The sequence below is a fragment of the Channa argus genome, unplaced genomic scaffold (genome assembly GCF_033026475.1).
Source record: "Channa argus isolate prfri unplaced genomic scaffold, Channa argus male v1.0 Contig087, whole genome shotgun sequence".
Lineage (NCBI taxonomy): Eukaryota > Metazoa > Chordata > Actinopteri > Anabantiformes > Channidae > Channa > Channa argus.
In genome coordinates, this window is record NW_027125306.1 from 119,256 (window position 1) to 132,000 (window position 12,745).

Genomic DNA, 12,745 nt, shown 5'->3' on the forward strand with positions numbered 1-12,745 from the left:
AATGTCATCTTAAAATAACAACAACTGTGTTTCTGCCTGGTTTCAGGCCAGGGACCTTTCACGTGTGAGGCGAACTTGATAACCGCTAAACCACAGAAATCGGCGACTTTGACGAGCTACTTCAGAGCGTAGCTTCCCAGCAAGAAGAATACCACGGTCGTGGAAGTTTACTCCTCAGGGGTTTTGGGATGAAAGGATCTTTATCGAACTTTGTAGTACTAAAACCAAAAGTGTTGCCTTTCTAATTGTTAGAGCTGAGACAACCCCTTTTACAAGGCAATCCACCCAGACTGACTGTGCACATGATAATGGATAGCAAAAGGGCTTCTGCCTGATTTCGAACGAGGGACCTTTATGCATGTTAGGCCAAGGTGATATCCACTACACTACAGAATTTAGCCACGTAGGGTATTACTTTCAGAGGGTAGCATCTAACCACAAAGCGACACATTATCGTGCAAGGTCGACTCTAAGGGGCTTTCCAAAATCCTAGTGCACAATAGGTACTTTCTCAGCTTAATGGGGACCATGCTCATATGTGGAGGCTGATCGGTCCAATGCTAAGCCAGTGTAGCGTGGAGAGGGGATTGAAGCTGTGGTAATTGACATCCTAGGGCTGCTTCTTCAGTGCAGCTGTTTTTTATGAGAGAAACAAAGGCTGTTTAGAAATTGGTTCTTAACAATCTTCTGTAGTCTCGCAAAACCCTTTTTGATTTCTTTGACCAATTTGCACATGCTGTTTGCCATATCGCGTCCAACAAGAAGAGGGCGCGCAATTGTAGTCAACAGATACTCAAAACTGAAATTGAATAACGACCATTGCAACTTTAGCCAGTAATCGTCCGCTCTGTCAAAGACACAGCCTTTTTTCGGCGACTACTCTGGAGTGACTGCAAAAGATCTAACAGGCAAAAGCAGGCTTTCATATTCAGGCCCGTAGGTAACGTTCCTTTTCAAATGCAGATTGACGGAGAACGTAGGAGCGTAATTTGACAATTGATTCATTTTTGTCCAACCTTGAGCGAGTAAAAGTAATGGCATCAGAACGGCGTAACTACACCAGGTGCATGGCCGGGGGCAGTGCTGTTCCAGTCCTCGTTAGTATAGTGGACAGGATCTCCGCCTGTTGTAATTGACATCCTAGGGCTGCTGCTGCAAGTGCAGCTATTTTTCATGGGAGAAAGTCTCTATTTCGATTAATAGTATGTGGTGGCTTTGTCCAAACTGAGGCTGTTTAGAAATTGGTTCTTAACTTTCTTCTGTAGTCTCGCATAACCCTTTTCGATTTCTTTGACCAATTTGCACTTGCTGCTTGCCCTTTTCGATTTCTTTGACCAATTTGCACATGCTGTTTGCCATATCGCGTGCACCAAGAAGAGGGCATGCAATTGCAGGAAAGGAACTCCTCAACAGGTACTCAAAACTGAAATTGAACGACGACCATTGCAACTTTAGCCAGTAATGGTCCGCTCAGTCAAAGGCACACAGCCTTTGTCCAGCGACTACTCTGGCGAGACTGCAAACGAGCAGTGCTTTTCCAGTCCTCGTTAGTATAGTGGACAGTATCTCCGCCTGTCACGCGGAAGACCGGGGTTCGATTCCCCGACGGGGAGAGTCTTTTTGCCTTTGTCCCGGACAGTTGAAATTTCCCACAATACGTCTTTGACTTGGTTGAGGAGGCTTGCATTTGCAAATGATGGCCAGAAGAAGTCATCGGTTGTTGTGCTGAAATAGCTCAATTGGGAGAGCGTTAGACTGAAGATCTGAAGGTCCCTGGTTCGATCCCGGGTTTCGGCATTACACCACCTCTGTCCGGCTTACGATGCCAAGAGGCCCCTAAACTTTTGTTTTTGTACTTAAGACGGTTCGGAAGGTAGTCTCTATGTGTGCCATTCTGTGATTTCAGGTTGTTTTACGGAGCAAGCATGTGGAAGAACTTAGTCAACCCACTGACACAGCTTGAGTGTGAATGTCATCTTAAAATAACAACAATTGTGTTTCTGCCTGATTTCAGGCTAGGGACCTTTCACGTGTGAGGCGAACTTGATAACCGCTACACCACAGATACCGGCGACTTTGACGGGCTACTTCAGAGCGTAGGCAAAAGCAGGCTTTCACATTCAGGCCCGTAGGTAACGTTCCTTTTCAAATGCAGATTGCCGGAGAACGTAGGGGCGTAATTTGACAAGTGATGCATTTTTATCCAACCTTGTGCGAGTAAAACTAATGGCATCAGAACAGCGTAACTACACCAGGGGCATGGCCGGGGCCAGTGCTGTTCCAGTCCTCATTAATATAGTGGACAGTATCTCCGCCTGTTGTAATGGACATCCTAGGGCTGCTGCTGCAATTGCAGCTATTTTTCATGGGAGAAAGTCTCTATTTCAATTAATAGTATGTTGTGGCTTTGTCCAAGCTGAGGCTGTTTAGAAATTGGTTCTTAACTTTCTTCTGTAATCTCGCATAACCCTTTTCGATTTCTTTGACCAATTTGCACTTGCTGCTTGCCCTTTTCGATTTCTTTGACCAATTTTGCACATGCTGTTTGCCATATTGCGTGCATCAAGAATAGGGCATCCAATTGCAGGAAAGGAACTCCTCAACAGGTACTCAAAACTGAAATTGAATAACGACCAATGCAACTTTAGCCAGTAATCGTCCGCTCTGTCAAAGACACAGCCTTTTTTCGGCGACTACTCTGGAGTGACTGCAAAAGATCTAACAGGCAAAAGCAGGTTTTCACATTCAGGCCCGTAGGTAACGTTCCTTTTCAAATGCAGATTGACGGAGAACGTAGGAGCGTAATTTGACAATTGATTCATTTTTGTCCAACCTTGAGCGAGTAAAAGTAATGGCATCAGAACGGCGTAACTACACCAGGGGCATGGCCGGGGGCAGTGCTGTTCCAGTCCTCGTTAGTATAGTGGACAGTATCTCCGCCTGTTGTAATTGACATCCTATGGCTGCTGCTGCAAGTGCAGCTATTTTTCATGGGAGAAAGTCTCTATTTCGATTAATAGTATGTGGTGGCTTTGTCCAAACTGAGTCTGTTTAGAAATTGGTTCTTAACTTTCTTCTGTAGTCTCGCATAACCCTTTTCGATTTCTTTGACCAATTTGCACATGCTGTTTGCCATATCGCGTGCACCAAGAAGAGGGCATGCAATTGCAGGAAAGGAACTCCTCAACAGGTAACTCAAAACTGAAATTGAACGACGACCATTGCAAGCATGTGTAAGAACTCAGTCAACCCACTGACACAGCTTGAGTGTGAATGTCATCTTAAAATAACAACAATTGTGTTTCTTCCTGGTTTCAGGCCAGGGACCTTTCACGTGTGAGGCGAACTTGATAACCGCTAAACCACAGAAATCGGTGACTTTGACGAGCTACTTCAGAGCGTAGCTTCCCAGCAAGAAGAATACCACGGTCGTGGAAGTTTACTCCTCAGGGGTTTTGGGATGAAAGGATCTTTATCGAACTTTGTAGTACTAAAACCAAAAGTGTTGCCTTTCTAATTGTTAGAGCTGAGACAACCCCTTTTACAAGGCAATCCACCCAGACTGACTGTGCACATGATAATGGATAGCAAAAGGGTTTCTGCCTGATTTCGAACGAGGGACCTTTATGCATGTTAGGCCAAGGTGATATCCACTACACTACAGAATTTAGCCACGTAGGGTATTACTTTCAGAGGGTAGCATCTAACCACAAAGCGACACATTATCGTGCAAGGTCGACTCTAAGGGGCTTTCCAAAATCCTAGTGCACAATAGGTACTTTCTCAGCTTAATGGGGACCATGCTCATATGTGGAGGCTGATCGGTCCAATGCTAAGCCAGTGTAGCGTGGAGAGGGGATTGAAGCTGTGGTAATTGACATCCTAGGGCTGCTTCTTCAGTGCAGCTGTTTTTCATGGGAGAAACAAAGGCTGTTTAGAAATTGGTTCTTAACAATCTTCTGTAGTCTCGCAAAACCCTTTTTGATTTCTTTGACCAATTTGCACATGCTGTTTGCCATATCGCGTCCAACAAGAAGAGGGCGCGCAATTGTAGTCAACAGATACTCAAAACTGAAATTGAATAACGACCATTGCAACTTTAGCCAGTAATCGTCCGCTCTGTCAAAGACACAGCCTTTTTTCGGCGACTACTTTGGAGTGACTGCAAAAGATCTAACAGGCAAAAGCAGGTTTTCACATTCAGGCCCGTAGGTAACGTTCCTTTTCAAATGCAGATTGACGGAGAACGTAGGAGCGTAATTTGACAAGTGATGCATTTTTGTCCAACCTTGAGCGATTAAAAGTAATGGCATCAGAACAGCGTAACTACACCAGGGGCATGGCCGGGGCCAGTGCTGTTCCAGTCCTCGTTAGTATAGTGTACAGGATCTCCGCCTGTTGTAATTGACATCCTAGGGCTGCTGCTGCACGTGCAGCTATTTTTCATTGGAGAAAGTCTCTATTTCGATTAATAGTATGTGGTGGCTTTGTCCAAACGGAAGCTGTTTAGAAATTGGTTCTTAACGTTCTTCTGTAGTCTCGCATAACCCTTTTCGATTTCTTTGACCAATTTGCACATGCTGTTTGCCATATCGCGTGCACCAAGAAGAGGGCATGCAATTGCAGGAAAGGAACTCCTCAACAGGTAACTCAAAACTGAAATTAAACGACGACGACCATTAGTCAACCCACTGACACAGCTTGAGTGTGAATGTCATCTTTAAATAACAACAATTGTGTTTCTGCCTGGTTTCAGGCCAGGGACCTTTCACGTGTGAGGCGAACTTGATAACCGCTACACCACAGAAATCGGCGACTTTGACGAGCTACTTCAGAGCGTAGCTTCCCAGCAAGAAGAATACCACGGTCGTGGAAGTTTACTCCTCAGGGGTTTTGGGATGAAAGGATCTTTATCGAACTTTGTAGTACTAAAACCAAAAGTGTTGCCTTTCTAATTGTTAGAGCTGAGACAACCCCTTTTACAAGGCAATCCACCCAGACTGACTGTGCACATGATAATGGATAGCAAAAGGGTTTTTGCCTGATTTCGAACGAGGGACCTTTATGCATGTTAGGCCAAGGTGATATCCACTACACTACAGAATTTAGCCACGTAGGGTATTACTTTCAGAGGGTAGCATCTAACCACAAAGCGACACATTATCGTGCAAGGTCGACTCTAAGGGGCTTTCCAAAATCCTAGTGCACAATAGGTACTTTCTCAGCTTAATGGGGACCATGCTCATATGTGGAGGCTGATCGGTCCAATGCTAAGCCAGTGTAGCGTGGAGAGGGGATTGAAGCTGTGGTAATTGACATCCTAGGGCTACTTCTTCAGTGCAGCTGTTTTTCATGGGAGAAACAAAGGCTGTTTAGAAATTGGTTCTTAACAATCTTCTGTAGTCTCGCAAAACCCTTTTTGATTTCTTTGACCAATTTTCACATGCTGTTTGCCATATCGCGTCCAACAAGAAGAGGGCGCGCAATTGTAGTCAACAGATACTCAAAACTGAAATTGAATAACGACCATTGCAACTTTAGCCAGTAATCGTCCGCTCTGTCAAAGACACAGCCTTTTTTCGGCGACTACTCTGGAGTGACTGCAAAAGATCTAACAGGCAAAAGCAGGTTTTCACATTCAGGCCCGTAGGTAACGTTCCTTTTCAAATGCAGATTGACGGAGAACGTAGGAGCGTAATTTGACAATTGATTAATTTTTGTCCAACCTTGAGCGAGTAAAAGTAATGGCATCAGAACGGCGTAACTACACCAGGGGCATGGCCGGGGGCAGTGCTGTTCCAGTCCTCGTTAGTATAGTGGACAGTATCTCCGCCTTTTGTAATTGACATCCTAGGGCTGCTGCTGCAAGTGCAGCTATTTTTCATGGGAGAAAGTCTCTATTTCGATTAATAGTATGTGGTGGCTTTGTCCAAAGTGAGGCTGTTTAGAAATTGGTTCTTAACGTTCTTCTGTAGTCTCGCATAACCCTTTTCGATTTCTTTGACCAATTTGCACATGCTGTTTGCCATATCGCGTGCACCAAGAAGAGGGCATGCAATTGCAGGAAAGGAACTCCTCAACAGGTAACTCAAAACTGAAATTGAACGACGACCATTGCAAGCATGTGTAAGAACTCAGTCAACCCACTGACACAGCTTGAGTGTGAATGTCATCTTAAAATAACAACAATTGTGTTTCTGCCTGGTTTCAGGCCAGGGACCTTTCACGTGTGAGGCGAACTTGATAACCGCTAAACCACAGAAATCGGCGACTTTGACGAGCTACTTCAGAGCGTAGCTTCCCAGCAAGAAGAATACCACGGTCGTGGAAGTTTACTCCTCAGGGGTTTTGGGATGAAAGGATCTTTATCGAACTTTGTAGTACTAAAACCAAAAGTGTTGCCTTTCTAATTGTTAGAGCTGAGACAACCCCTTTTACAAGGCAATCCACCCAGACTGACTGTGCACATGATAATGGATAGCAAAAGGGTTTCTGCCTGATTTCGAACGAGGGACCTTTATGCATGTTAGGCCAAGGTGATATCCACTACACTACAGAATTTAGCCACGTAGGGTATTACTTTCAGAGGGTAGCATCTAACCACAAAGCGACACATTATCGTGCAAGGTCGACTCTAAGGGGCTTTCCAAAATCCTAGTGCACAATAGGTACTTTCTCAGCTTAATGGGGACCATGCTCATATGTGGAGGCTGATCGGTCCAATGCTAAGCCAGTGTAGCGTGGAGAGGGGATTGAAGCTGTGGTAATTGACATCCTAGGGCTGCTTCTTCAGTGCAGCTGTTTTTCATGAGAGAAACAAAGGCTGTTTAGAAATTGGTTCTTAACAATCTTCTGTAGTCTCGCAAAACCCTTTTTGATTTCTTTGACCAATTTGCACATGCTGTTTGCCATATCGCGTCCAACAAGAAGAGGGCGCGCAATTGTAGTCAACAGATACTCAAAACTGAAATTGAATAACGACCATTGCAACTTTAGCCAGTAATCGTCCGCTCTGTCAAAGACACAGCCTTTTTTCGGCGACTACTCTGGAGTGACTGCAAAAGATCTAACAGGCAAAAGCAGGCTTTCATATTCAGGCCCGTAGGTAACGTTCCTTTTCAAATGCAGATTGACGGAGAACGTAGGACCGTAATTTGACAATTGATTCATTTTTGTCCAACCTTGAGCGAGTAAAAGTAATGGCATCAGAACGGCGTAACTACACCAGGGGCATGGCCGGGGGCAGTGCTTTTCCAGTTCTCGTTAGTATAGTGTACAGGATCTCCGCCTGTTGTAATTGACATCCTAGGGCTGCTGCTGCACGTGCAGCTATTTTTCATTGGAGAAAGTCTCTATTTCGATTAATAGTATGTGGTGGCTTTGTCCAAACGGAAGCTGTTTAGAAATTGGTTCTTAACTTTCTTCTGTAGTCTCGCATAACCCTTTTCGATTTCTTTGACCAATTTGCACATGCTGTTTGCCATATCGCGTGCACCAAGAAGAGGGCATGCAATTGCAGGAAAGGAACTCCTCAACAGGTAACTCAAAACTGAAATTGAACGACGACGACCATTAGTCAACCCACTGACACAGCTTAAGTGTGAATGTCATCTTTAAATAACAACAATTGTGTTTCTGCCTGGTTTCAGGCCAGGGACCTTTCACGTGTGAGGCGAACTTGATAACCGCTACACCACAGAAATCGGCGACTTTGACGAGCTACTTCAGAGCGTAGCTTCCCAGCAAGAAGAATACCACGGTCGTGGAAGTTTACTCCTCAGGGGTTTTGGGATGAAAGGATCTTTATCGAACTTTGTAGTACTAAAACCAAAAGTGTTGCCTTTCTAATTGTTAGAGCTGAGACAACCCCTTTTACAAGGCAATCCACCCAGACTGACTGTGCACATGATAATGGATAGCAAAAGGGTTTCTGCCTGATTTCGAACGAGGGACCTTTATGCATGTTAGGCCAAGGTGATATCCACTACACTACAGAATTTAGCCACGTAGGGTATTACTTTCAGAGGGTAGCATCTAACCACAAAGCGACACATTATCGTGCAAGGTCGACTCTAAGGGGCTTTCCAAAATCCTAGTGCACAATAGGTACTTTCTCAGCTTAATGGGGACCATGCTCATATGTGGAGGCTGATCGGTCCAATGCTAAGCCAGTGTAGCGTGGAGAGGGGATTGAAGCTGTGGTAATTGACATCCTAGGGCTGCTTCTTCAGTGCAGCTGTTTTTCATGGGAGAAACAAAGGCTGTTTAGAAATTGGTTCATAACAATCTTCTGTAGTCTCGAAAAACCCTTTTTGATTTCTTTGACCAATTTGCACATGCTGTTTGCCATATCGCGTCCAACAAGAAGAGGGCGCGCAATTGTAGTCAACAGATACTCAAAACTGAAATTGAATAACGACCATTGCAACTTTAGCCAGTAATCGTCCGCTCTGTCAAAGACACAGCCTTTTTTCGGCGACTACTCTGGAGTGACTGCAAAAGATCTAACAGGCAAAAGCAGGTTTTCACATTCAGGCCCGTAGGTAACGTTCCTTTTCAAATGCAGATTGACGGAGAACGTAGGAGCGTAATTTGACAATTGATTCATTTTTGTCCAACCTTGAGCGAGTAAAAGTAATGGCATCAGAACGGCGTAACTACACCAGGGGCATGGCCGGGGGCAGTGCTGTTCCAGTCCTCGTTAGTATAGTGGACAGTATCTCGGCATTTTGTAATTGACATCCTAGGGCTGCTGCTGCAAGTGCAGCTATTTTTCATGGGAGAAAGTCTCTATTTCGATTAATAGTATGTGGTGGCTTTGTCCAACGTGAGGCTGTTTAAAAATTGGTTCTTAACGTTCTTCTGTAGTCTCGCATAACCCTTTTCGATTTCTTTGACCAATTTGCACATGCTGTTTGCCATATCGCGTGCACCAAGAAGAGGGCATGCAATTGCAGGAAAGGAACTCCTCAACAGGTAACTCAAAACTGAAATTGAACGACGACCATTGCAAGCATGTGTAAGAACTCAGTCAACCCACTGACACAGCTTGAGTGTGAATGTCATCTTAAAATAACAACAATTGTGTTTCTGCCTGGTTTCAGGCCAGGGACCTTTCACGTGTGAGGCGAACTTGATAACCGCTAAACCACAGAAATCGGCGACTTTGACGAGCTACTTCAGAGCGTAGCTTCCCAGCAAGAAGAATACCACGGTCGTGGAAGTTTACTCCTCAGGGGTTTTGGGATGAAAGGATCTTTATCGAACTTTGTAGTACTAAAACCAAAAGTGTTGCCTTTCTAATTGTTAGAGCTGAGACAACCCCTTTTACAAGGCAATCCACCCAGACTGACTGTGCACATGATAATGGATAGCAAAAGGGCTTCTGCCTGATTTCGAACGAGGGACCTTTATGCATGTTAGGCCAAGGTGATATCCACTACACTACAGAATTTAGCCACGTAGGGTATTACTTTCAGAGGGTAGCATCTAACCACAAAGCGACACATTATCGTGCAAGGTCGACTCTAAGGGGCTTTCCAAAATCCTAGTGCACAATAGGTACTTTCTCAGCTTAATGGGGACCATGCTCATATGTGGAGGCTGATCGGTCCAATGCTAAGCCAGTGTAGCGTGGAGAGGGGATTGAAGCTGTGGTAATTGACATCCTAGGGCTGCTTCTTCAGTGCAGCTGTTTTTCATGAGAGAAACAAAGGCTGTTTAGAAATTGGTTCTTAACAATCTTCTGTAGTCTCGCAAAACCCTTTTTGATTTCTTTGACCAATTTGCACATGCTGTTTGCCATATCGCGTCCAACAAGAAGAGGGCGCGCAATTGTAGTCAACAGATACTCAAAACTGAAATTGAATAACGACCATTGCAACTTTAGCCAGTAATCGTCCGCTCTGTCAAAGACACAGCCTTTTTTCGGCGACTACTCTGGAGTGACTGCAAAAGATCTAACAGGCAAAAGCAGGCTTTCATATTCAGGCCCGTAGGTAACGTTCCTTTTCAAATGCAGATTGACGGAGAACGTAGGAGCGTAATTTGACAATTGATTCATTTTTGTCCAACCTTGAGCGAGTAAAAGTAATGGCATCAGAACGGCGTAACTACACCAGGTGCATGGCCGGGGGCAGTGCTGTTCCAGTCCTCGTTAGTATAGTGGACAGGATCTCCGCCTGTTGTAATTGACATCCTAGGGCTGCTGCTGCAAGTGCAGCTATTTTTCATGGGAGAAAGTCTCTATTTCGATTAATAGTATGTGGTGGCTTTGTCCAAACTGAGGCTGTTTAGAAATTGGTTCTTAACTTTCTTCTGTAGTCTCGCATAACCCTTTTCGATTTCTTTGACCAATTTGCACTTGCTGCTTGCCCTTTTCGATTTCTTTGACCAATTTGCACATGCTGTTTGCCATATCGCGTGCACCAAGAAGAGGGCATGCAATTGCAGGAAAGGAACTCCTCAACAGGTACTCAAAACTGAAATTGAACGACGACCATTGCAACTTTAGCCAGTAATGGTCCGCTCAGTCAAAGGCACACAGCCTTTGTCCAGCGACTACTCTGGCGAGACTGCAAACGAGCAGTGCTTTTCCAGTCCTCGTTAGTATAGTGGACAGTATCTCCGCCTGTCACGCGGAAGACCGGGGTTCGATTCCCCGACGGGGAGAGTCTTTTTGCCTTTGTCCCGGACAGTTGAAATTTCCCACAATACGTCTTTGACTTGGTTGAGGAGGCTTGCATTTGCAAATGATGGCCAGAAGAAGTCATCGGTTGTTGTGCTGAAATAGCTCAATTGGGAGAGCGTTAGACTGAAGATCTGAAGGTCCCTGGTTCGATCCCGGGTTTCGGCATTACACCACCTCTGTCCGGCTTACGATGCCAAGAGGCCCCTAAACTTTTGTTTTTGTACTTAAGACGGTTCGGAAGGTAGTCTCTATGTGTGCCATTCTGTGATTTCAGGTTGTTTTACGGAGCAAGCATGTGGAAGAACTTAGTCAACCCACTGACACAGCTTGAGTGTGAATGTCATCTTAAAATAACAACAATTGTGTTTCTGCCTGATTTCAGGCTAGGGACCTTTCACGTGTGAGGCGAACTTGATAACCGCTACACCACAGATACCGGCGACTTTGACGGGCTACTTCAGAGCGTAGGCAAAAGCAGGCTTTCACATTCAGGCCCGTAGGTAACGTTCCTTTTCAAATGCAGATTGCCGGAGAACGTAGGGGCGTAATTTGACAAGTGATGCATTTTTATCCAACCTTGTGCGAGTAAAACTAATGGCATCAGAACGGCATAACTACACCAGGGGCATGGCCGGGGCCAGTGCTGTTCCAGTCCTCATTAGTATAGTGGACAGTATCTCCGCCTGTTGTAATGGACATCCTAGGGCTGCTGCTGCAAGTGCAGCTATTTTTCATGGGAGAAAGTCTATATTTCATTTAATAGTATGTTGTGGCTTTGTCCAAGCTGAGGCTGTTTAGAAATTGGTTCTTAACTTTCTTCTGTAATCTCGCATAACCCTTTTCGATTTCTTTGACCAATTTGCACTTGCTGCTTGCCCTTTTCGATTTCTTTGACCAATTTTGCACATGCTGTTTGCCATATTGCGTGCATCAAGAATAGGGCATCCAATTGCAGGAAAGGAACTCCTCAACAGGTACTCAAAACTGAAATTGAATAACGACCATTGCAACTTTAGCCAGTAATCGTCCGCTCTGTCAAAGACACAGCCTTTTTTCGGCGACTACTCTGGAGTGACTGCAAAAGATCTAACAGGCAAAAGCAGGTTTTCACATTCAGGCCCGTAGGTAACGTTCCTTTTCAAATGCAGATTGACGGAGAACGTAGGAGCGTAATTTGACAATTGATTCATTTTTGTCCAACCTTGAGCGAGTAAAAGTAATGGCATCAGAACGGCGTAACTACACCAGGGGCATGGCCGGGGGCAGTGCTGTTCCAGTCCTCGTTAGTATAGTGGACAGTATCTCCGCCTTTTGTAATTGACATCCTAGGGCTGCTGCTGCAAGTGCAGCTATTTTTCATGGGAGAAAGTCTCTATTTCGATTAATAGTATGTGGTGGCTTTGTCCAAAGTGAGGCTGTTTAGAAATTGGTTCTTAACGTTCTTCTGTAGTCTCGCATAACCCTTTTCGATTTCTTTGACCAATTTTGCACATGCTGTTTGCCATATTGCGTGCATCAAGAATAGGGCATCCAATTGCAGGAAAGGAACTCCTCAACAGGTACTCAAAACTGAAATTGAATAACGACCATTGCAACTTTAGCCAGTAATCGTCCGCTCTGTCAAAGACACAGCCTTTTTTCGGCGACTACTCTGGAGTGACTGCAAAAGATCTAACAGGCAAAAGCAGGTTTTCACATTCAGGCCCGTAGGTAACGTTCCTTTTCAAATGCAGATTGACGGAGAACGTAGGAGCGTAATTTGACAATTGATTCATTTTTGTCCAACCTTGAGCGAGTAAAAGTAATGGCATCAGAACGGCGTAACTACACCAGGGGCATGGCCGGGGGCAGTGCTGTTCCAGTCCTCGTTAGTATAGTGGACAGTATCTCCGCCTTTTGTAATTGACATCCTAGGGCTGCTGCTGCAAGTGCAGCTATTTTTCATGGGAGAAAGTCTCTATTTCGATTAATAGTATGTGGTGGCTTTGTCCAAAGTGAGGCTGTTTAGAAATTGGTTCTTAACGTTCTTCTGTAGTCTCGCATAACCCTTTTCGA

At 44.9% G+C, this 12,745-nt stretch overlaps 2 non-coding genes across 2 annotated transcripts; both read left to right on the forward strand.

Moving 5' to 3' along the window:
* The first annotated feature begins 1,541 nt into the window (after nt 1-1,541).
* On the forward strand, nt 1,542-1,613 carry trnad-guc (transfer RNA aspartic acid (anticodon GUC)). Its single transcript has one exon. It is a non-coding gene; the product is annotated as a tRNA-Asp (tRNA).
* An 8,986-nt stretch (nt 1,614-10,599) lies between these two features.
* trnad-guc (transfer RNA aspartic acid (anticodon GUC)) lies at nt 10,600-10,671 on the forward strand. Its single transcript has one exon. It is a non-coding gene; the product is annotated as a tRNA-Asp (tRNA).
* The last annotated feature ends 2,074 nt before the right edge of the window (nt 10,672-12,745 follow it).